At 46.7% G+C, this 26,351-nt stretch overlaps 1 protein-coding gene across 3 annotated transcripts in view; it reads left to right on the top strand.

The window, feature by feature from the left end:
- Nucleotides 1–26,351, top strand: part of KCNB1 (potassium voltage-gated channel subfamily B member 1) — a 96,097-nt gene that overhangs the window by 58,762 nt on the left and 10,984 nt on the right. The gene's annotated exons all lie outside the window — the stretch shown is intronic.

Raw genomic sequence — 26,351 nt, 5'->3', positions numbered from 1 at the left:
CCAGGAGGACGGAGGTGCCATTTGCCAAAACAGGAAGAACCCAGTTAGAAACAGGTGGTCGGGGATCAAGAGCTCCACTTGACCTTGTTACGTTTGAGAGCCCATGGAACAGCCAAGTGTCAAAACAAGCCTCCTCCCACCCAGCCAGGCCCCACCAGCCCAGATGGTGGGTGGAGGGGAGCCTGTCGTGTGGCAGAGATGAATGCCCATGACCCAGTTCTGTCTGCCTGTGGCTAACTGGGTCACCTGGGCCGCAGGTCCTCACCACTCAGATCCCATCCCACCCCCTGCCTTTTTTAATTCTCTGGCCCCGGCTGCTCAAGAACACTGAGGGAGGGAACCAGAACGTTCCTCTGCCACTGGCCCCTCCATGAACCTGAATTTCCCTGCCTTTGCTATTCCTGCGCCCTCTGCCTAGAGCTCCCCTCTCCTCTTCTACCCTCACATGTCCATATTTGTTCCCTCTTTTTTAAAAAAATATATTTTTTTATTGATTTCAAAGAGGAAGGGAGAGGGAGAGAGATAGAAAGAAACATCAATGATGAGAGAGAATCATCGATCGACTGCCTCCTGCATGGCCCCTACTGGGGATTGAGTCCACAGCTGGGCATGTGCCTTGACTGGAATCAAACCTGGGACCCTTCAGTCCTCAGGTCAACACTCTATCCACTGAGCCAAACCAGTGAGGGCTGTTCCCTCCTTTTATGTCAAGGCTGGAAGCCTCCAAGAAACCTTCCCTGGTTTCCACTAGAATAATAAGAACCATATTTTGAATGCTTACTATGTGCTAAGCCCCATAAAGGTAATTTATCTTTCTTATTTCCTCTAATCTTTAGAGGTAAAGGTTATCACCTTTGTTTTACGGATAGGAAGTAAAAGTTGATCACTATCTCGTGGTCATATGAGAGAAGTGGCAGAGTGGGGGTTCAAATTCTGCACTCTGTCATGTTTTATAAGGCAACTTAGGTACTTACCCTGCCTGAGGGACTTGGGCTCTTCAAGGGCATAGATTGGGTTTACTTAGCTTCTGCATCCCCAGAATCAGGCACAGTCTTTCCATAAATGATTGTGGGCTGGATGGATGGATGGATAGATGAATGGACGGACGGACAGACAGGTGGATAAGTGAATAGACTGGTGGATGAATGGGTGAGTATGTTCATGGATGGGTGGATATGTGGATGGGTGAGTAGATGAATAATAGATGAACAACTGAATAGATAAATGATTGACGGATGGACGGACGGACGGACGGATGGATGGATGGATGGATGGATAGATGGGTGGATGGAGAGATAGGTGGATTGGTAGATGGATGGGTGGATGAGTGGGTAGTTATATGGATGGCTAGATAGATGAATGATAGATGGACAAGTGAATGGATGAATGGATGGATAGACAGAGAGATGGTAGCTGAATAGATGGATGATGGATGGGTGGATGAAAGGATGGATGATGGACAGAATTGAAAAAGATGAGGGAGGTGTGAGAGAGAGAGAATTTCCATTTGAGAAAGCTGTTCTTGCACATTAAGTCATCAGTGAGTCTCCCCTCTGACTTCGGGAAGCATGCAGTTAAGAGGCCAACTCTTTTCGGAGAAGTCGGGGAACAGATCCATCGTTTATTGAGCACCCATTATGCACCAGACACCATCCTAAAAACCTTGTATGTATTAACTCAACCAATCCTCATGAAAGCCCTATCAAGAAAGCACAGTTCTTATCCCATTTCTCAGATGAGAACACTAAGACTCAGAGAAATCAAGCCACAGGATGAGAACCCTATGGATAATCATAACACAGCCTATTAGTGGGATGTGCCCTGAAACTAGGGAGCCCTGGGGGTCCTTCCATCCCAGGGCCTTTGCACTTTCTGGTCTCTGCAGGGGCTCTCTGCCTTACGCTCTTCTCACAGTCAGATCTTAGCTCAAACATCTCCTCTCACAAAGGCCATTATTGATCACCCCACTTAGTATGCCCCCCATCATTCTCAGAATCATTTAGGATACAGATTTGGCTGTTGTGATAGAGACCCAAATAGCAGTGGCTTAAACAATATGAAAAGTGTTTCTTCTTTTTCTCTCTCAATAAGAATCACCCAGCTGGGTAAGTGGCAGAGCTGAGATTTGAACCCAGGATCTTCTGGTTCCACTGCCTGCCCCTTTCCCCTACTCCATACACACACCATGTGCCCCACTGCCTGAGATGGCTCTGGGGAAATGCACATCTGTGTCTCTCCAAGGCCCAGATAAAGAACAGACGCTGAGAGGGGAAGGAATTGGTCCTAGGTCTGGGCTGAAATCAAACACTAGAACCCAGGTCTGACTCCAGAGCCTGTTTGCTCAGCCCTGTGTTATGTGGCCACCTGAGTCCCCACCAGTCATGCCACTCCTCCATTCCACCCGAACATGCCACTGTCAGGAAGCCCTTCTGAGATCTAACTCGAAGCCTCAGCACATCTCCAAGGGAGGGAATTCAAAGAAGCTTCTGTTTCTATTTCCAGTGTAACTTTAGAGCTTGGTTCTAACCAGAAAGGCATAGAGAGCAGTGAGCAGAGGGGACACAGAACACTTGAACCCCAAGGGAAGCCAATTGTCAGAAATAAAGTGTCAAAGAACAAGCTGGGGGTCAGGGTACCTGAGTTCAAATTTCAGCTCCAGCACTTCCTTTGCTGTGTGATTCGGTCAAGCCAATGACACTCTCTGTGCTTCTGTTTGCCCATGTGGAAAAGAGGAGTCTTACAGGCAGGGAGTTATGTCCAGGGTGCTTTGAGGTTTGAATCAGAGAAGTTGAAGTGTGAGTGGAGAAGCAAGGCCTGCACTTGAGGCCCCCGGGAGCCCGGGCCTCACAGGAAGAAAGCATGGAGACAGAACAATCAGAGAACAGTAGAAATGCTGGTGATTAATCACCAAATACAAAGACATTGGGATCCTGTGGGACCTTCCCAGAAGCTGGTGTTGCCCAGAAATGGGACTTCATTTTTCTGGTGGGCATCTCAACCTTGGCACTATGGCATTTCAGGCTGGAGGATTCCTTGTCGTGGGTGTTCTCCTGTCCACTGTGGGATATTTAGCAGCAATCCTGCCCTCTGCCCTCTAGATGCCAGTAGCAAACCCTATTCCAACCCTCACCCCATTCCTAATATGACAACTTAAACTTTCTCCAGACTTAGCCAAAGGTCCCCTGGGGGTAGGATTGCCCATGGTTGAGAACCAATGTTTCTAGGTGTAATCTAAAATGTTGGCATCTAATTTACAAAGTCTTTAGCCCTCGTGCAGGCCTCAGACATAGGTGGTCAGCTCAAATATGTCCTGGCATCAGGCAGGTACCAACCATCAGCAGGTGGCATTCAGCATGAGAGTCGCCAGTTGGAGACCTCTGTCCTGGAAGGTCGCTCCTCATCCTTTGTCCACCTCACTCTGCTTTGCAATAATTTGTTTGTCTGTCTTTTTGCTACTAGCTTTTGCAGACCCAGCCCAGGCCTAGGACTGATCATTTTTAAACTTGCTATAAAGTTAAAATGTATTAATTGTTATTTTCATATTAGAGATCTGGTGCACAAAATTCGTGCACTCAGTGGGGGGGTGTCCCTCAGCCTGGATTGCAAGAGGGCGCAGGCCAGGCCAAGGGACCCCACCAGTGCATGAACGAGGCCGGGGAGGGACCGCAGGAGGGCTCCAGAGCATGTCCGGCCCATCTCGCTCAGTCCCAATCAGCTGGACCCCAGCAGCAAGCTAAACTACCGGTTGGAGTGTCTGCCCCCTGGTGGTCAGTGCATGTCATAGCAAGCGGTTGAGCGGCCTTAGCATATCATTAGCATATTATTGCTTTGATTGGTTGAACAGACGACAGGACGACTGGACACTTAGCATATTAGGCTTTATGAAATAGGATATATGAAATATAAAGCCCTTCATTCATTCTACCAGTGACCACAATGCATTGGGTATCATGCAAGACACTATAGGTAGAGCAGTGACTACAGTAGATCCTCGGGTTACGTCGGAGATCTGTTCCTACGGCGCGACATAAGGCGATTTTCGCCGTAAGTGGGAACCCACCTATGTAAGCACCTACGTCACATGGAGCACATACATACACAGCAGTAATGAAGGGAAACAGTAAAAAAAATTTAAAAGAAAGATAACAATTCCTGACCTTTACTTGTGGTAAATAAATAATAAAAAAATAAAGTACTTATGTACGTAAGTCGAAATGACGGAACTTTTTTTATATAAATAAATGGGAGATGGCGACGTAACCATGAAACGACGTACCTCCCGAGAACTGCCTGTACAGCAGACTGGTCCCTGCACTGAAACCCCCAGCATTGGTGCAGAGACAGGCATTACAGCTAATTATACAAATACCTAAAATCATGTTGGCAGGGCCAGGAAGAGGGTGAAGCGTGTGAGGTGCCCAGGGCACAAAATTTAGGAAGGTGTTCACTCTCACCCTTAGCCAGACCCTGCATTTTGGTTCTAATACGTTTTGCAAAGAAAAAGTGCAAATGCTCTGAAAACGTAAGCAGAGAGATGTGGCTCAAACAGGGAGGGAGGGAGGAGAGGCTCAAGAAAGGCAGCCCTGAGTGGGTGAGATGTATAAACACACACACCATTCAGGGTAACTGTTCTCAACCCCCAAACCCTAAGCCCCTTTTCGAGATAACAAATACTTTGTTAATTGCTGTCACCACCTACTTCCCTAAAATGAAATTCATATCCGTAGGTAATATACGAATATAGCTTCCCCCGAGTCAATAGAACGTCCTAACTGTAACAGAAAGGAGAATTACAAGGGAAGTCATTTATACTAACCTTGTAGGCATTTCAGTATGTAAATGCCTGGTCCTGACAATGACACCAGAAAATGCCGTGAAGGTGTCAGGTGCTCACACTATACATAGAAGCATCATGAGTGTGACAACACAGAGAGCTCCAGGTGTGTTGAGAGCTGCTACCATAGGCACATTGCCATCAGCTGCATGATTTCTCCCGGCGTGGTGAGTAAGTCTTGGTAAAGTTCTGAACAGAACTTTATACAATGGTTAAATTTCTGGAAAGTTCAGGGTATGTTAAAGCTTTGGCAGAAGGTATTTGGTGTGTTTATATGTCAAATGGAGTCAGAGTGGAGGCTTGGGGAATTGCAAGCAGCACTGTCTCCTGCATTACAGGTCGCCTAGCATGTTGCCTGTTATGCTGGCCTCTGCCCACTCCATGCCTGAGGCGTCCTCTCCCATCCTTGTCACATCCTCACAGATTTCCAGCCACATGCCCTTGTGGGCAGCTTCACCCTGCTGAGAACCACTGCATCCAACCTCCAGCCCACAGCCAGCCTCTGAGTACAGGACCATGTTTGATATCTGTTGAGCTTTCCATTCTTGGCCTGATGGTTTGTTTACTTACATGGCCATCATCAGGGTCCTGGCACACCCCAGCGTGGCTGGTCTTTTTTTCCAATTGTGCACATCCTTGGTAGTTATCCTTGGAAGTAAAAGAGGCAAGACCAGCACAAATTATCTCCTGACCAATCTGAGCCGGCCTTAATAAAGACTCCCAAGGAAGCCAGCAGCTCCCGGCTGAATCCATTCTAAATTCTCAGCCGGTCCAGACTCACTCTGGGGATATTAACCAGCTCCCATGGGTGATTAAGGCCGGAAGCAGGCAGCTGGGGAGGTCTGGAACCCCTGCCGATTGTTTCTTAGAACCAGAACCAGAATGATCTTGTTGAGATGCCACAGACTTCTAGCAAGAACAGGGTTTCTTATTTTTCTTGCTTGAAAAGAAAGAGAATAATTCTCTACTTACTCCTTCACTCTTTCATCTTTCCCTACCACCCCCCTCATTAGACATGTACTTCCTGACCTCATAGAGGGAGATCACATCTGAAATAAATGCGATTACCTCTGGCCTGTTGAACTTTCAAGTTTCAGGTTCTCACAATTGAAAGGTAGGGATTTTCAAAAGTAAACAATGAATGTTCATCTCACGTGTTTATTCTTGGAACTAAACCCATAAGGGGTGTGAGCTTCCTGTGTTATTTCTAATCTTCCTTGCCATCTACAAGGTAGGTCTTCTCATCTCCATGTTGCAGATAAGGAAACAAGCTCAGAGAGGGGTGTGACTTGCCCAAGGCCACAGCAGGTCAGTGGCAAGGCTGGGGTTTATGCCAGATCCGAAGCCCACAGAGCCCACCTTCGAACAGTCACCCTGCTCCAAAGTCCTTTTCCTTCTCTCAGGGTAGAAATAACTTTTACCCAATTTTTTACGAACAGGTTTCTAAAGAGGCCTCCAGAACCTGTGAGCAAGCCAGAGGATTCATAAATACAGCACCTATTAGGGAACTTAGTATTAGCCAGCCACCCACCTGCCTCGCTCTAATTAAAGGCCTATCTTCTGCCTTACAAATCATGGTTTTCCGGGGTCTGTGATTTAACCAGTCATAATCAAGGCCTGGCCCCTACTCCCCATCTTACTGAGGCTAGTGACAGAGAGTAAGGTACACTTAGTATGGTCTTGGGTTCGAACCCTGACTCTGCCATAGAGGGCCAGGACTAGGGTGAGGCAAGTGAGGCACTCAGCTAGGGCACAAAGATCCAGGATCAATATTAGTAATTTTTCCTTTTCCCTCAGACTCCACTATAGCTCCACATAGCAGATCCTATCTTTATAGAAGATTTAGACATTTTGTTCATCATGAATTGTTTTGCATGATTTTCTAAAATACTGCATGATTACTGAGTTTTTTAGAATTCCCTTAAACTTTGTACCCGAACATTTTTTTTCATCCTAGTCTGGGCCCTGCTGCCATGTCATATAACCTCTCACCCCCCCTGCTCCAAGCTTCAGTTGTCCCATCTATAAAATGGAGGTACTAACAGTACCCTCCTTATTAGGCTTTTAAATCTAAAATCCCTGGCATACAGCTGGCACTTAATAATGGCTTCCATTGTGGGGGAAGAGAGAGAACTGGGGGCACTATTGGCATTGGGGGCTAGATAAGACTTCATGATGCAGGACTGTTCGGGCATCTCAGGATGTCCCTCCCATCCCTGGTTCCCACCCACTGAACACCAGTAGCACCCCCACCCCATCACTGTGACAATCAGAAACACCTGTCCACCTTCACATTTCCAAAATGCCTCCTAGAGGGTAGTGCCACCACCATGGGGCTAGATCACAGTCTTGGAGTCACACAGACCTGGGCTCAAATCCAGGTTCTCTTAGCTGTGTGACCTTAGGCATGTTCCTTAACCTCTCTGAGGCTCTTGTTTTCTTCATTTGTAAAATGACAATAACAACCTCTCACAGGGGTGGTTCCCGTGTTTGGATATCCAGTTTCTGCTAGCCACTACTGTTATTATGTCGTTTGTATTCAAAGCAATACACTCTTGGAGAGAAACCAAGATGGCGGCACAGGTAAGCACCTAAACTGCTGCCTCGCACAACAATTTCAAAACTACAACTAAAAGACAGAACGAACACCATCCAGAACCACAGGAAAGCTGGCTGAGTGAAAATTCTACAACTAGAAGGAAAGAGAAAAGCTCACAGAGAATTGGAGGTACGGCAAAGGGTCTTTGTGTGCCCAGAGAGGAAGGGTGACTGAGAGCCTGGCTGACTTTCTCTGGCGGAAGGGGGAAGGAAGCCCCTGACCGCACTGAACCCCAGTTCTGACTGCACTGAACCCCAGTCCCGGGCGAAACCCCGTGGACCCAGGCTCATACAGGGGGAGTCTGGACTATCAGGTAGAGAGAAAGGCACCCGGAGACTCGGAGACCCAGGGGAGACCCGGGGGAGCCCTGGCAGGCAGGGTTCTGGAAGCGCGTGTGCCAGTGTGCACAAAGGCTGCGGAGGTTGCCACAGGCTTTCCCTAGCAGAAGGGAGTCAGAAGCTCCTGACTGCACTGAGCCCCAGTTCTGACTGCACTGAACCCCAGTTCCAGGCGAGCCCCTGGGGACCCACGCTCTTGTGGGGGGAATCTGGACTCTTGGGCGGAGACTCGGGAGCTGGGGAAGGCAGAGGTCTGAAGGCGCACACACGCGCAAGGGCAAGGCTGACTGGAAGCCAAGACTGTCTGCTCTGCCCTGAGACTCCACCCCATCCAAGCTGAGCACAGAGGCTATTGCAATTTGGCAAGTCTAATTCTATAAGGCTGTCTCCAGCACTGAAATTTTCCCAGCGTAGACACAGCTGATCCTTACAGCCAACTGGCCTGGAGGTCAATTCCTCCCAGTGATACCAACAACAATCAAGACTTAACTACAACAAGGCTGTACACACAGTCCACAAAGGGGTGCACCAAGGGTGTCCACCTCAGGTTTACTGGGGAGGCCGACGCACTGGGCCATATTGGAAACCTAGCACACAAATCTACCCTACCAACTCAGGGAAGCAGTGAAAATGCGGCGTCAAAGAAACAGATCACAAACGAAAGAAATGGAGGAAAACAAACGACTGGATATAGAATTCAAAACCACGGTTATAAGGCTTTTCAAGAATATCCTAGAAAAGGCTGATAAATATAACGAGACCCTCGAAGATATGAAAAAGGACCAACTATAAATTAAACATACACTGACTGAAATAAAAAATATTATACAGAGACCCAACAACAGACTAGAGGAACACAAGAATCAAGTCAAAGAATTGAAATACAAAGAAACAAAAAACACTCAACCAGAAAAGCAAAAAGAAAAAAGAATCCAAAAAGTTGAAGATAGTGTAAGAAGCCTCTGGGACAACTTCAAGTGTACCAACATCTGAATTATGGGGGTGCCAGAAGAAGAGAGAGAGCAAGATACTGAAAAGCTATATGAAGAAATAATGACTGAAAACTTCCCCCACCTGGTGAAAGAAATAGACTTACAAGTCCAGGAAGCACACAGGACCCCAAACAAAAGGAATCCAAAGAGGACCACACCAAGACACATCATAATTAAAGCGCCAAGAGCAAAAGACAAAGAGAATATTAAAAGCAGCAAGAGAAAAACAGTTAATTACCTACAAGGGAGCACCCATACAATTGTCAGCTGATTTCTCAACAGAAAGTATGCAGGCCAGACAGGAGTGGCAAGAAATTTTCAAAGTGATGAATAGCAAGAACCTACAACCAAGACTACTCTACCCAGCAAAGCTATCATTCAGAATTGAAGGTCAGATAAAGAGCTTCACAGATAAGAAAAAGCTAAAGGAGTTCATCACCACCAAACCAGTATTATATGAAATGCTGAAAGGTATTCTTAAAGAAGAGGAAGAAGAAAAAAGTAAAGAGAAAAATTATGAACAACAAATACATATCTATCAACAAGTGAACCTAAAAATCAAGTGAATTAAAAACCTGAGGAACAGAATAATCTGGTGAATATAATAGAATCAGGGGCATAGAAAGGGAGTGGACTGATAATTCTCAGGGGGAAAGGGGTATGGGGGGGTTTCAGGAAGAGACTGGACAAAAATCATACACCCATGGATGAGGACAGTGGGGGGGAGATAAGGGCAAAGGGTGGGGTGGGAACCGGGTGGAGGGGAGCTATGGGGGGGAAAAGGAGAAACAATTGTAATAATCTGAATAAAGATTTATTTAAAAAAAAAAAAAAAAAAGCAATACACTCTTCTTGGAGGCTCTCAGTGGCAATTTGTGGGGGAGGAGGCAACCAGCTACCAGATGAGGTTGTGTGGAAGAAAGGGAGCAGATCTAGCCTGTTCATGTGTATTGATTGAACTGAACTGCATTTACATATTTTAATTAATTGCCAACATTAACAATTTGGGAGATGTCACACACACAAAATAGACTTCTGTTTGTCTTGAGAAACTGGAAAATTAGGCCACCCTTGGGCCACCTCTATTTCCTCCTGGAGTTGGTGAGAGGTGGCCCAGCACCCCTCCTGGAAATTCGCATGCAGCCGGCTTCAGTTGTTTGCCTTACAAATCATGGTTTGTAAGGAGGTTGAGTGTTCAAGCCCTGGCTGGCCTGACTGGCTGTAAGAGGGGAGACAAAGCACCACTCAGGAAACCAGAAAGAAGAGTTTTAAAAGGAGGAATGGGATTGGGACTGGGTAGTCAGGGAAGATAAGTCTTGTAGTAACTCAGACTGCCTCAAAAAGTGGCTTCGAGAATCAAGGTTTTTGTTGTTTGTTCCATCTTGCAAGCTCTTTTGCAAATTGCTAAGAGCCAGGAAATTGTTAACCTTCTAGAGAAGGGGGTTAGGAAGAAGCATAGCAGGAGCAAAAACCTGGAGGCTGGAATCTTCCTTCACCGCCCAAGGAGAACTGGCAGATGTGGGGAGACAGGCAAGGGACAGAAAGCCAGGTCAGGAGACCCTGAATCCAGTCCTGGTTCTGCCACAGACTGCCTTAGTGACTTTGGTTAGTTGCTCCCCTTTCCCAGCTTCCTCCCCCAGAATGGGTGAAAGGAAAAGACTGAACCCAAAAAGGACCTTAGGACTCAGAAATTTGAAATCATCTTTTCCAGAACATCCCCCATTATGCCAGTACACAGTAGATGCTCAAGAAGGACTGTGCAGTTTTTGTACGGAGCTGTGCAGCAATTTGGCCCTGCCCAGGGCTGTGTTCTCTGAAGACAGGTTGAGAACAACTGTACAAAGAGCCAGAAAAAATGGTTGTATATATAGTTTCTGCCTGGTCCATGAGCTAGAACTCCAGGGAAGATTCCAAACATAGGCAAGGAAAAAAATGCCTTAATGAGAGCTGAGATGCCTTGGAGGGTTCAGGAAAAGGACTATAGGGATAGGGAAAGGGGCATGGTCCTGAGCAGCCCTGGTCTGGTTCAAATGTGTTTTTTCTGAGAAAGGGATCAAGTGGTGAACACTTTATCCATAGCAGCTGATACAGGGCCTGACATGCCTGAAGGATGAGTAAATAATTGATTAAAAGAAAGATGGAAACAAAGACAAATACAGGAAATGAAAGGAGAGAAAAGGATGGATGGATGGATGGATGGATGGATGGATGGATGGATGGATGGATGATAGAAAATAAAAGGAAGTTTGATGCTGGGTAAGTGGATGGAAGATGGATGAATTAAAAATGAAGAAAGAGTGGAAGGAGGAAAGAATGAAGGGAGAGAGGAGGGAAGAGAAGGAGAGAAGGAAAGTGGAAGAATGGACAGATTGAAAGTTGAGTAGATGGATGTGTGGGAGGAAGAAAGGAGAAAGGGAGGGAGGAAGATGGATGATGCTTGGATTTTTGGGAATGCAAGAATGGAAGAAAGAAATTGAATGGATGTTGGATAAATGGATGGATGGAAAGGTGGGTACATGGGTGGAAGGAAGGACGTGTAGTTCTGCCTCTGAAAAAAACCCACAATGCATTAATAAGCATTTACTGAGTTCCTACTGTCTGCCCAGACAGAAGTAAAATCAGGATCCCCTTCTCCCACCCTTCCCACACAAGGAATTCACTGTCTGGTGGGGAGAAAAGTTCAGAGGCTGAGTCTGTTGCCCAAGGCAGCTCAGATAAGAGGGAAAATCCACAGTCCAATTCTGCCTACCAACTGGGCTATAGTCTCAGGCCCCTGGGGAGGAGAGAATGATCCTGGCCAGGCTTCCTCTGTGGCCTGTGAGGGAGGCTCCTTGGAATGTCCTGGAGCCCATGGGACTGGCAGCTCAGTGAGGGCAGGAGCTAGGCCTGTGTTCACCCCTGCATCCCAGCGTCTAGTGGAGCCTGTCCTCACACAGAGGGCAGTCAGTGACATTTCTTTCATAAAGAGATGAGCACGTGAGTGAGTGAATGAATGAATAGAAGTCTGGGTTGCATTGCCTATGGCTGTAGGCAGATTCTAGCACCTTGGTAAACTTCAGTCTCCCTACAATGGAACTAACAATACCCAGCATGGATTGTGAAGGTTGTAAACTGGAGAGAGGTTTACAGATGGACAGTGGGACATTAATAGAGGTTAGAGCAGTAGTACCACCATCAATCATAGGAGCGGTAATGGCCCCCGTGGTCGTTGTGTTCACAGAGGCGATGATGGTGTTATTACTGGCAGTGGTACTAGGACTACTGGTGAAAGTAGTTATTGCATTGGTGATAGCAGTGGTGGTTATATTCATGGTAATAGAATAGTACTGTCGGTAGCAGGAAAGAAGAGCGGGGAGAGCATTCCAGAAGGAAAAAAGTATTCTGGTTTCAGTTGCAAGTGACGGAAATCCAATTCAAATTGGCTTAAGCTAGAACAGAAACGGAGGATGATTTATTGGCTCATGCAATTGGAAAGTCCAGAAGTAGCTCTGGCTTCTGGCCCAGATACACATGCCCTTGAACCATATCGTTAGGACTTGTCGTTGCAACTCAGTCTCTCTCCAACTTTTGTCTCTGCCTTCCCTGAGTGGGCTTCATTCTCAAGTAAGCTCTCTGGGCTTCTGGGCTTCCCATCTCCCAGCAGGATAGTCCCACTCAAAGGATAGTTCCTCCTCCCAAATAGTTACAGCCAGAGTCCCAGGATTCATTCTCATTGGCCCATTTTTGTGTCACATGCCCATCCCTTAGCCAATCATTTTCACTAGGAGGGTTAGAATGTGCTGATTGGAACAGCCTGAGTCACATGACCACTCCCAGATCTGGATGTGGACAGAGTGGTGTTATCAGAAGAGGGGGAAAGAGATGTGCATGGCAGGGAACCAGTGGGTGGCCTTCAGAGGTAGGGCCAGGTAAAGATGACAGAAGTCAAAGGTAGGTGCTCAATAATTAATTTTTCTCCTCCCTGGCTCTGAGGATAGGAACAGCCCATATAAATTGGAGGATAGAGCAGACCTGCATTTAAATCTCTTACTTGTTAGCTGTGTGGCCTTGGACGAAGTAATTAACTTCTCTGTGGCTCATCTATAAAATGGAATGACAAAAATGGATTGTTTTGAGTATAAACATCTTATTGCTTAGAAAAGGGCCTGGCACAAAATAAGTGCTCAATTAATGGAAGTAATAGTGCCAACTCAGGATTTGTGAAGATTAAAATCTCATCCTTCTCCTAGATCAGTGGTTCCCAACATGGGGCACAGGCCCCACAGGGGGGCAATTTGATTTTTAAGAGGGGCGATTCAAGAATGAGTTATTAACAGTGAATTTTTTGCATTTCTTATGTTACTAGGGGCCTCATATGCAGTATATAAATATATATTGTGACATATTTATTTTCAGTTCTCTATTGTGTTTTGAAACTTTATTTGCTACTTTTTCATATCATTTCATTTTTTTTAACAGTTTCTTAGTGATTTTTTCCTCAGTACTTCAACTGTCCTTTCTTTTTTTTTTTTTTTTTTATCTTTCATGGATGCCATATTCTTTGGGCGCTTGTTTAGACCAAGTTAATGGCCTTTTAGGCTTCCTCCATGTGAATAGGAGTTCACTTTTTGAATAAGAATTATATGTGCTCTAACCGGTTTGGCTCAGTGGATAGAGCATTGGCCTGCAGACTGAAGCGTCCCGAGTTCGATTCTGGTCAAGGGCATGTACCTTGGTTGTGGGCTCATCCCCAGTGGGGGACATGCAGGAGGCAGCTGATCAATGTTTCTCTCTCATTGATGTTTCTGACTCTCTATCCCTCTCCCTTCATCCCTGTAATACCAATAAAATATATTAAAATTTTTAAAAAGGAACTATATGTCACAGGGAGGGCATCAGGATTTTAGAGATGCTTAGGTGGGGCGTGGCCAAAAAAAAGGTTGGGAACCACTGTCCTAGATACCCCTCTCCCGATTGGCATATTGCTGGATCCTTCTTCAGCTCTCAGCTCAGGTGTCACCTCCTCAGAGAAACCCTACCTGACCTCCACAGCTAATGATACCCCTCTACACCCAGTCACTCTCTATCCCCTTAGTCCCTTTTCTTGCCTTTGTAGTACCTGAAGTGATCTCAACTTATATTCCCTCATTTTATAAATGCTTCCCCCACCCAAATGCCAGTTCCCTAAGGACAAGGTCTGGCTTGGTCAGGGCTGTAATTCATAAATGTTTGCTAAATGAAAGAATAAATCTCTCCCCTTCCCTGACACAGTGCTTTTGTACAGCATGGCCCCCATCAGGGAGGACTCAAGGGCAAAGATGTGGGGATGGGGAAGGGGTGCAGAGATGCACTCCCCAAACTGGAAGGAGTAGACAGTAGGGGAGGCCTGGGTGAGCCTGCCACCCTCTGCCCTCAGAGGAGAGCTCCCTTTGGTCTCTGTCCCTAACTATGGGGAGGGTCTCAGCCCTGGGTGGCCTTGCGGCACTGGGATGTCCACCTTGACTTGGGTCATGCCAGCCAAGGTCAGGATAAAGCCGGCAGGACAGGCCGCTCAGGCCTCGGATTACACATCCTTACACATCCGGCGGCTTAGCCGGGATTATTGTAGACACCAAGCCTATCTTGTCCAGGCCCGACACAGGGGCCCAGGAGGATGGGTCACAGGCTGCCTCTCCCTCCCACTCCTCAGGCGCATCCTGCCCTGGAGAAGCCTCAAGACCCACCAGAGTCTGGGCAGGGCTGTGGACAATGTGGCTGTAGTTTCTGTGCATTTTCATTACTACTTATGGAATGCCTACTGTATACCAGGCCCTGAGCTCAGACTTTATAGTATCTCACTTGGTCCTTCAAGATGGAGACTAGGGCTTTCATTAAAAAATTCTGTATTCTAGCACCTTCTATGTGCCAGGCACAGGTCTAGGCACTGGGGATACAGAAGTGGCAAAGATGGTCCTACTTTCATGGAGTTTTTAGAGGGGCAGACAGGCGCTCAGTGAGTAAATAAAGATTTTGAAATGCACTTCAGCTCTTAAAGCAGGAAATGGAGAAGGAGGGAAAGGGACCCCCTGGGTCAGCAGGTGAGATCTCCTTAATCTACACCCTGGTCCCAGGAAGGTGGGTTGTGCCCTGCAACCCATGGCTGGTTGGAGGGAGTGTCCCTGTCAGCAGAGAGCAGAATGTGAACCCTGTCCCCATAAACGTTTGTTGAATGACAGAATAATGTTCTGCTATTGTTCAAAAGCCTTCCATAGCTCCCCATTGCCTGCAGGGTCTCATCCAGACCCCTTAGCTTTCAGTGACAGCCCATCATGATCTGGCCCCTCCCAGTCCTAGCTTCTCTGGCTCCTCCAGCATGCTCTTCCCAGTCTTCCCAGCTCAGGCAATGCCGCCACCATTCTCCCGGTTGCTCAAGGCAAAACCTGGGATCCCTCCTTTCCCTCACCTCACACATTGGAGCCATCAGCAATTTGGTTTGTTTCACCTCCAAAATAGGCCTTGAATCTGTCTTCTCTATTCTTGACAGCCACCATCTCTCACCTGGGCACCTGCCTCGCCTTCTCACTTAGATTTCTGCTTCTATTCCATTCCCCCTGCAGGCTGTTACCAAATGCAGCTGGAGGATCTTAAAACCTACATTAGGTCATGTCACTAGCCGGCTGAGAAGCCCTCTTTGGCTAGTATGGTTCGCAGAACAAAAAACATCTATCAGATCTTTAAAGCCTTCCTCACTTCTCTCTTTGAGTTCATCTCTAGTACCCCTTGTCTTCCTTTCAGCCCCTGGTACACCTTTCTCCTTTCTCTTTCTCTTACTTGTTAATCTCTTCTCTGCCTCAGGGCCTTTGCACTTGCTATTACCTCTTCCTGGAACTCCCTGTCCCCAGATCTTCCTGCAACCAGCTCTTTTGCATCCCTCAAATCTCCATTCAAATACCTCCTCAGAGAGGCCTCCCAGACCACTTGAGCTAAAGTAGTCAACCCTCCCCACCCTATTGTTTCTTATCCCATCATTTTGTTTAATTGGCCGACTGGGGAGTAGAGAAAGAAAGGAGGCTTCAGAGAGGTCTGAAAGTGGTGCGGGGAGTGGGGGAAAGCAGATAGGGGCTTTAAGGAAGCAACTAAGTGGCTTTCCTGTAGACCAGGAAGAGCAGGCCACAACACGGATGGGTAAGGGGCTAGAGCAGACAGGATTCCATCCCACATCCCTCTTTCAGAGCACCCCATGGACCCAGCTGCAGGCCCAGCATTCCCTAAGGAACCCATGACTGTTTCCCTGGCAGGGTTTAATCTTTCCCTCATCACTGGCCACGCTTCTAATGATTTATTCCGAGGCTCACAAACCCAGATCCCTGCAGAGGCCAAGCAGGCCTCATAAACAACACACGTGCAAGACTTTAAAAGCCCAGGCCTGGATGAGCTGGTGCTCAGCTCCAGCCCAGGGGGTTGTCACAGAGGAACATAGGCCCACAGTAGCCAGAGCTTCGGATTCTTTTTGAGAAGCTGGAAATCTGGATCCGTAGGGGAGATACACATTGGCAACTAATTCACTGCGTGGGCCAAAACAAATCCGTTCATGGGTCGTGGAACCCTCCAGTTGGTGGGGTGGCCTCCGTTTACACTTGTCACAGCCACTCACCCTTCATTGGCACCAAGTGGCAGTCCTTGGAGTACGCCTGTTCCACCCATGGTTTCATTGCTGCCTCACAGATACTAGTGTGGTAGGGACTGTTCTGACCCCCATTTTACAGATGAGGAAACTGAGGATCAGGTAGTACTCACTTGGGTAGCCACAAAGCTAAAGAGCTTACAAACTCTGCCATAAGAGCTTCTACCTTTGTCTGATTTCTTCTCCAATCTTGCCCATTTCACACCAAGGCTCAGAGAGGCTAAGGAATGGACCAGAGGTCACCCAGATGGCAAGAGCCAAGATTGCAACCAGCTCTGTCCAACATCAGAGTTTGCAGGCTAAACGCTTTCTGTCCAGCCTCAAAGTGTAGGAGCTTTGAAAAGTTCAAATGACTGCAGAATCCTCAGCAATACTGAGATCATTGCTTGTACAAGCTCTTACTAAGCGTAAGTCTCTAAGAAATGCTGGGACTTCGGGCCCTTCCCTGGAAACCTTGATTTGCAGCCAGGACCCTCAGATGGGGGAGTGGGATCCTCAAGAATTTTGTCAGACACTGACATCCTGGCAGCTGATTCAGTTTGTTTGCCAACTCCTAAGCTTTGGTTCTCACTCCTACCTGACCCCGCACAATTTGGAGGGTTCCAGATGGATCTGGAATCTGACCAGCAGTTCGGAGCTCAGAGGGGTTCCCGTGGTATATCTCTTCCAGTTCTCCACTCTGCCTTTCCTTGGTCTGTGGAAGAAGGGAACTGGCATTTATTGAGGACCTACTGGATGCCAGGTACCTTCTGTATTATATCTCAGTGTGATTGGCTGCTTTCTGGCTGTGTGATCCTGCGCAAGTCATTTTACCCCTATGAGTTTTAGTTACCTGGACTGTAAAATGAAGATGAAAATTTTGTTAGCCAGGTCACTTTTTATTTGCAAGGGTCAGAAACCCAACCCAAATGGTCCTAACAAAAAAGGGCACTGATTTTAGTTGTTCCATGTTGTTGGGGGAGAGGAAAAAAGAGTGTGGAGACCTCACACCCACTCTTAAATGCCTCAGCCCAAGGCTCTTCCACACCAGGCAGGCGAAGATGAAGATGCGAGGGTTCCCTTGCCAACCCACTGAGTTGAGGCACCCCCACCTTCCTTGGGGCACTTCTGCTTCCCCTGAGAAGTCTGATAGAGAGGGTGAGCAGTGAGCAATGTTGATTCATGGATTAAATGCCACTAAAACTTGATTTCTTTTTCTTTCTTTTTTTATGTTAAAAAGTAGACATGCTAGTGATTTCTTGCTATTTTGTCTGCCTCAAATGCTTTTTACTTTATTTTTAAATCTATCCCAGTTTTTTATGTTTATTTTTTACTTTATTGTAAAGTAATAACTTTTTTTTAAAAGGGAGAGGAAGAGAGAGATAGAAACATCAATGATGAGAGAATCATTGATTGGCTGCCTCCTGCACTCCCCCTCCTGGGAATCGAGCCCGTAACCTGGATATGTGCCCTTGATCAGAATCGAACCCAGACTCTTCAGTCCAGATGCCGATGTTCTATCCACTGAGCCAAACCAGCTAGGGCTAAAGTAAAAACTCTTAACATGAGATCTGCCCTCTCAACAAAATATTTAGTATACAGTGCAGTACTGTTGACTCTCAGTACAATGTTGTCCAGCAGACTCCAGAACTCGTTTTTCAAATGCCAGTAATTGCCCTCTGCACCCTGCGCATATGTGCACACACCCACGTTGGAGACCATCTCCTCAGTCCATCATGAAGCATTTCTAAGGTTTCAAAGCACTTATCACTTCCCCGTAAGGGATCCAGGGTATAGATCATAAATCTCACTGTCAGGGGAGGGAATAACAGATAGCACTTCTGGGCACATGCAAGTGTGAGTTCTCCATGCTGTTCCTTCCCCTGCCATGATAAGGGAGGTGGCCACATACTAAGATGATAGAGCCACTGAATCCCTGAGTCACCACTTGGAAGGGAACTGTGCTGGAAACCTAACAGACTCAAATGGATATTGCATGAGAAAGACCAGAGATGTGAAGATACTTATCTAAGGATGCCCAGCCAGAATTAGAAAGTAGGTCTCTCAATCATCCACATATCCATTTCACCTCAATATGAATCTCTATTGAGACAAAAATGCTATGTGAGAAACAACATTGTTAAGCCACTCAAATGTCTCTTTCTAAATGTATATTGGACATTAACCAGCAAGTCTGGCTATTGTCAGGAATGACCATTGACAGAGCCATCATTCTGATGTTAGCCAGAGTGGTACCCAATTCCAGCATCCAGACTAACATAGTTAGCTTCCTTTAGCAACCTCGGCCACCTTGGCCAAGCTTGCAGAGATTACACTCCCCACTCCCCATCCTGCCAGAATCAGCTATTGACTTAGCAGAACCCGTGGACACTGTCCTTGCCTAACATTTTCTATGCACCTTATTTTTGATTCAATACACTGCTCTCCACAGCAGGGATGGACTCATGCCATTCATCACTGTTCAGACAGACAGTCCCTTCCTCAGCTCCTCATGCCCTCAGCTAATATAAGAAATGGGTGATCACTCAGACAGGAAAGACATTCCCCACCCCATTTCTCCATATCACCTCCTCCCTCTGCAGGGACCAACGTCAGGTCCCACACCATCACCAGAAGCATTATCCTCAGATGGGCAAGAGGTTACAACATCACCAGCTCCCAGAATTCCTGCTTTAGCAAGGCTCATGGGAACTGAATTGATCAGTTAGGAAGAGGTTGCCCAACCCAGAGCTTGTTAGGAAGAGTCCGTCACCTTGGGTGATGAGGTGTGAAGTGTGAGCCCTAGGTTCCTGGTTTGTGCAAATAGATGCAGATCTTGTCTGGAAAGTTCTTCATGTACTGTAGCAGGTCAATGAATGTTTGCTGTCTTCAGAGTTGCACTAGTCCAGGATTGCAAGCCCAGTGCCTGCAGAGACCTGAGAGATAAAAGAGTAAAGGGGCCTGTGGCAAACTAGGAAGCTGAAGCCAGGGCGGTTGGCTCTTCGGCTCCAGCCAATGGCTGCTATCTGGAGTGCAGGTTGAGTGTAGACACGTCATCTGATTTTCCAAGGAAATCTGAAAATCTGGAATTTTTAATGTGAAATCTCCCAATTTTAAAACTGGGGCAAATAAGTAAAAAGAACTTTCTCAGCCCCAGGGCCTCTGGTTTATAATGTCTGGGAAACCCCCAGCAATGCCACCACACCTCCTTTCCACCTTTCTGACTTGGTTGCCCTCTCATGATGAAGGCCACTATTGCCTGGCTCGCCCCAAGGCCTCTTCCTGTTGTTCAGGCACACAGATCCCTGAATTCCTGTCCCTTTCTGCCCAGGAGTGCCCCCTGCAGGCTCCTGACTCCAATTTCTCATCGCAGGTGAGGGGGAACACCATCAGCCTGCTCCCAATCCCCTTAATCGGATCTATGCCAGTGACCCTTATAATTAAAACTTCCTGGCTGTTATCTCCTCCCCCCACTTAAAGCTGGGGGAAGCGGAAGCACCATAAAAGGAGAAAAAGGTTTGATAGCCAGAAGCCGCCTCCTCCTGTGTCCTTGAAACCATCTTGGGAGACCCACAGACCTGAAATGGAGTCCTGCTTACAAGTTGTGTGACCCTGGAAAATGACTTCATTCTCTCACCTGCTTGTTCATTTGTTTATCAGCTATTTAGGGGGCACCTATTCTGTGCCAGGCTTTGGAGAGCTGGAGATGCAGCAGTGCATGCCCGGGCCTCATGGAGCTGACATTCTATGCGGGACACAGGGGAGAAAAATTCAGCTCAACAAGATCAGTGCTGTGATGGAAGAAGCTTGGGGACTATGGGTGTCCAGTTTCTATTTAGCTTTATGAGGCTTATTTTACACATCATACAATTCACCCATTTCCAATGTGCAAGTTCATTTTTTAGTAAATTTGCCAAGTTGTGCAACCATCCCCCTAAATCAGTTTTAGGATATTTTCATCATCCCACTGAGATCCCTCGTGTCCATTAACTGTTAGTCCTATCCCCACCCTGGCAACCACTTTCTATCTCTAATATATTTGCTTTTTCTGGACATTTTATCAAGTGGAATCATATAGTGTGTGGCCTTTTGTGTCTGGCTTCTTTTGCTTAGCATAATGTTTTCAAGTATCAATACTTCTTTCCTTTTTTTTATATATTTTATTGATTTTTTTTTACAGAGAGGAAGGGAGAGGGATAGAGAGCTAGAAACATTGATAAGAGAGAAACATCGATCAGCTGCCTCTTGCACACCTCCTACTGGGGATGTGCCTGCAACCAAGGTACATGCCCTTGACTGGAATCGAACCTGGGACCTTTCAGTCTGTAGGCCGATGCTCTATCCACTAAGCCAAACCAGTTAGGGCTCCTTTTTATGGAGGAATAATATTCTGTTGTATGATATGGATATAGCACAATTTGTTTTTCTAATTTTCAGTTGATAGACATCTTGGTCGATTTAACTGTGGGGCTATTATGACTAATGCTGCCGTGAGCATGCATCTGCATGAAAAGCAGTTTGCAATCCTTGAACTCTAGACACAGCTCTCAGCTCGCCAGAACGTCTAGTGTCCTTGTACAGACTTGACCCCAGTGGGCTGTGTGACCTTCTCTTCTCTGCTTGAATCCTCCCATCTTCCAGAGATGAGCCCGGGCCCTCTTCTGCATGGACATTCTGTGCCTCATCCACATTCCTGGACGGGCAGGGGAATAAGCAGAGAAATGATAAACAGTCTGTGCTGACTACTGGAGCCAAAGGTGGACATCCCTGTGATCAACCCCAGAGCTGACAGTTAGGATGCGGAGGGCCTGGCTCCTCCCAGATCTCTTTTCCCAGAACGCCAAAGGCCACTCGCCCATTTGATGCAGACAAGTGGGCTCCGTGATCCAGAGCCTCCTCTCAGGGAGGGAATTCAGGGATAGCCTCCAAGTCCCTGGTCCTGGCTCCTGCCTCTGTTCCCCGGGTTCCTGGAGTCCTGCCCAAACCTGATTGGGCTCAGATCCCAGGAAAGCAAGGCTGGAAATGCAGAGCCCTGGTCAGGAGCCTAAGCTCAGGCTGAGAGGACTCAGGGTACTGGCTGCTCCCCCACTGCCAAGACCCATCTCAGAGTCCAGAGCAGCACTGTTCATTTGGGTTTGAGGCTTTTTGTAGGATGTCTGCTGCCTTAGCCAGGCGCTCGGGCCCACAGACCTAGTCCTGGACCTCCGAACGCAACCTGTCTGGGGTTGGGTAGTGGGGGCAACAATAAATTACCTGAATAATAATTTAATTTAATAACATAATATATAGTAAGTGACTCTTATGTGATAAGTGCTTTATTACTTTCATCTCCATTTTAGAGATAAGGAAATGGAGACTCGGAGAGGGGAAGTGTCTTGTCCAAGGCCACACAGCCCAGAATAATAGTGCCAGGACTCAAACCCAGGTCCCAAAGCAGCTTATAAATACGTGTAAGCCTGTGGACTAATAAAAGCTGATCTGAGAGCCTGATGAGCTCATTGAATTCTTATCGCAGCCCTGCAATGACATACACTCGCACCTTACAGACGAGGAAACTGCAGCACAGAGGGTTTAACTCACATTAGGAAGTTCCCCAGCCAGGAAGGGTGGCCCTGGCTCTGGTGGGTCTGGAAGAGAGAACGATCTTAAGGGCAGGGTTGGGAGGGGTGGGTGAGGGGAGCCCTTCAGGCTGCATTATTGCACATTTTATTTGATACTTTCACACACACAGGAAAGGGGGCCTGGTGTGCTCAGACCCTCCCAACCCAACCCTGAGCAGCAGACATCCACTTCCAGGAGCCAGCAGGGCCTCTGCCCCCCTTTTCTTCTTTCCTAGGCTGAAAGGAGGGGAGGGCACATTCTCAGGTACAAAGGGGGTACCTGCCTTAGAATAACAGGCCTAAGGACTACACAATAGCTGGGTGCATAATTTATGGGTCTGTTGGCAGACATCAATTATGTGAGCCTTTCCTAGAGTTGTCTGTGCTTAGAAACTGCGTTAGAATGGGACCTCCCCGCTCTTAAAGGAACAGACTCCCCAGGGATCTACTCCTTCTCCTGCAGGCTCCCTCCTAGCTGGAGTCAGAGGCTGCAGCAGCAACCTTGGGGCTCAGCCCAAGGCTCTGGCTGGCTGCCCCGTAAGGTCAGACCCACTCTGCGCCTGGCTAGACCTGAGCTAGTTAGTAGCTTTTCATCCACAGTCTCCTTTCCCCCACTCTAAAACTTATGCGGGCCTGACTATCGTTATCTCTCAAGTTTCTCAACTTTGGTACTGTTGACATTTGGGACTGGATCATTCTTCCTTGTGGGGCTGTCCCGTGCATTATAGGACATTTAACAGCATCCCTGGCCTCCACCTTCTAGCTGTCCCTCCTCCAAGTTATGACAATCAAAAATTTCTGCAGCATTTGCCAAATGTCCCCTAAAGGTCAACATCATCCACTGGTATGTCCCCCATTTTACCAATAAGAAAAGTCTGGTGCCCAAGGCCACCTAGCCAGTAAATGGCAAAGCTGGATTCCAGGTCCAGGGTCGCACTCCTAACCTCAACGCAGCAGTTTCCAAAGTGTGCTGCCAAAATGGTTTTTTCCAATGATCACATATTTATTTTAATGAATATTTAATACATATATTTCTAACATGCAAAAGCAGAAGTTTATTTCTTAGGATGAGGGTAAAATATAAAACAAAGAAGGTGAGTGGGTTTGTTTGTTTATTTTATTTATTATTTATTTATTTATTTATTTATTTATTACTATTCAGGAAAAAGTAGTACAGGTAGCAAAAGAGCACATATAATATGTCAAAACTAAACAAAATGAGCCCTAATGGTTTGGCTCAGTGGATAGAGCGTTGGCTTATGGACTGAAAGGTCCCAGGTTCGATTCCGGTCAAGGGCATGTACCTTGGTTGTGGGTACATTCGCAGTAGGAGGTGTGCAGGAAGCAGCTGATCGATGTTTCTAACTCTCTATCCCTCTCCCTTCCTCTCTGTAAAAAATCAATAAAATACATTTTTTTAAAAAACTAAACAAAATGAAATAATCATTTGTCTGGCATGTATCCATGTGTATTAAACACTATTCAGAAAAGCCAGGGGATGAGAAAAAGTTCTGATCATCTCTGGGGTGGAGAAGGACACAGGAAGGGTCCATGTTACTGTCACCTGCTCTGTTTCTTAACTTGGGTGGTGGCTTCGGAGGTGTTCATTTGATTATGGTTTGTAAATATATGTAAATTAGATCTGCTTTTGTGCATGTCAGATATTTTATTTTATAAAATGACTACAGAATTTTTCTTGTTCAATGAGTATAAATCAAGAAAATAAAACTCAAGTTTTCTTTGAAAATACCACTAGAGGGGGGAAAAAAAAAGAAAATCAAGATGTTGGTAGAGCAACTGAGATTGAGGAAACGCTACATCACGAGACACTGCCGTTCCTATTCTGAGCTGGCCCAGAAAGGCACCAGAGCTCTCTTGCTGCCTGTGGTATCCCAGTGCCTCATGCATACTACGTGATCAATAAATAGTGGCCACGTTGAAAATGGAATGCTGATCCTGGCCCTACTACTTGGAGCTCTGTGACCTTGAGCAGCAGCTGACAAACACTTGGGAGTGCCTGCTGGTGTCATGCCCTGGGCTAGGTGCTGGGTGTGCAGAGTTAAGCCTCAGAACCAATCCCTGTCCCCCCAAAGCTCACAGATACTGGGCAGTGATGAATGCACACATCCCCCGGTAATAGGATATGTGTGATATGTACCCCAAGGGCTGACAAAATAATAGGGGAGTCCAGAGGATGGAGTGGCCAGCCTGCCTGGGGAATGTAGGGATGACTTCTGAGGGGAGGGTACAGGACACATGGGCTGGATTTTAAAAGATGGATTACAGTTCACTGGACAGAGAGGAAGAGCACAGGTGTGCAGAATAGACCAACAGGTGCATGTGGCTAGGGACGTGTGAAGATTGAGTACCTGTGGGAGGCAAGGCCAAAGAGAGGGGTTGGAGTCAAATGCAGAGGGACCTGACAGCCATGTCCTGATTGGGGATTCATTACAGGGGACAGAAGCCTCTCACACTCATCCAAACAGCAACGGTGTTCCCCTACAGGATGCAGCAGGCAGTTCCCGAAGAGCAGGAAGCAAAGACTAGCTGGGCCACCTAGAGGACTAATGGGGAGGGTGGGCTGAGATGTTCCCCCAGGATGATAGCTGGCATTTCTCAGACACTCACTGTGTTCTTCTGGAAGCGGTCCTTAGTGTTCTGGATGTGCTGACACGTTTAATCTTCACAGCAGCTCTCTGAGGTAGATATTGTTATTATCATCCCATTTTGCAGATGAGGAAACTGAGGCTTCACGAGGTTAAATAACTGGCTCAAGGTAAGGACGTAGTAGAGTTGGGACTTGAATCCAAAGTATTCTGACACCAGAGCCCAAGCTCTTAACTGCTGCCCTCTACATCCTCTCTCCAACCTCCTGTGTCCTCACTGCTCCTTCTATCTGCCCTCCCCTTTATTCTCAGGCTTCCAGCAAAGGGTCAGATTTCTCTGTGTTTTTTTTTATATCTTCTCTGTCCCCTGAAACTTGGGACACACTTGCTTGGAGCTTGGGCTTATCAAGAAGCTGGTTGAAGCCTAGATAGTACTTGACCATTTAACTCAGAGACTCACCATTCATCCCCTGGATCCCCGAGCTCAGATTTTCAGTGGTGGGCTGGCTGATCCCAGTCAGCAACAGGCAGGACCAAATTGTTTTTTTATGTTTTTTGTTTTTTGTGTTTAATATTTTTATTGATTTCAGAGAGGAAGGGAGAGGGAGAAATAGAAACATCAATGATGAGAATCATTGATCGGCTGCCTCCTGCACACCCCCCACTGGGGATCAAGCCTGCAACCCGAGCATGTGCCCTTGACCAGAATCGAACCCAGGACCTTTTAGTCCACAGGCCAATGCTCTATCCACTGAGCCAAACCAGCTAGGGTGACAGGAACAAATTGTACAAGCATGGTGACCAGACCAGCCCTTCCACAGGGGCAGCTGAAGGAGAGGGGCAAGTCTCTGAGAACAGGACAGAGGGGAGGAGCTGAAAGACAAGTTTAGGGGCTTTGGATTTGCTCCTGAAATGTCCTGAAAATTTAGTAAGCAGAGAAATGATGAGATTATGGGACTGGATTTGTAGTTTTGAAGAAGACCCTGAGAGCAATTTATTACATCTGCTTGCATTTCTTCATAAACTATAGACTGGCCTAGGTTCCATTAGTTTCAACAAATGTCCAATAAGTCCTTTCTCTGGGCCAAAACCTCTTCTTGATCCAGGGACTCAAAGATAATTAAGCCGTGACCCTTAGCCTCAAAAAGTTCATAGTCCCAATTGGGAGTTAATAACATGGATCCGAGATGTCCATGCCTGCCTGGAAATCGCCTGCAAAATCAGGCGATTGTATGTAGCAAAAGGGTCTATAGCTTTCATCTGATTTCTAATACAGCCCAAGGAGCTCATGCTCTGGGGTCAGATAGGCCCGGTGAAAGTCCTAACTCTGGAGATAGAACACTTATTGGGGTTTTTGTGAGAATGAAATAAGGTATTGCATGGGAAGTGCTAAACACAGTGCCCAGCATACAATGAACACTCAGTAAGGGGTAACTATTGTTATTATCATTAGTATCATGTTGTGAAAACAGCCCCCACCCCATAGTAGTGGCAAACCACTGTTCTAGCTCACCAGTCAGCAAACTATGGCCCACAAGTCCAATTCCGTTCACTACCTCTTTTTGTCAATAGTTTTATTGAAACACATCTACACATGTTCATTTATATATTATCTAAGGCTGCCTCCATGCTTCCACTGCAGAGTTGAGTAGTTGCAACAAAGAATTCATAGACTTCAAGGCCTAAAATATCTATTATCTGGCCCTTCATAGAAAAAAATTGCCCACCCCTGGGCTAGATAATTAGCTTTAAATCATTTCA

This window comes from Plecotus auritus (assembly GCF_963455305.1).
Source record: "Plecotus auritus genome assembly, chromosome: 8".
Taxonomy (NCBI): Eukaryota; Metazoa; Chordata; class Mammalia; order Chiroptera; family Vespertilionidae; genus Plecotus; species Plecotus auritus.
This window is presented reverse-complemented; position numbering and strand designations above follow the sequence as displayed.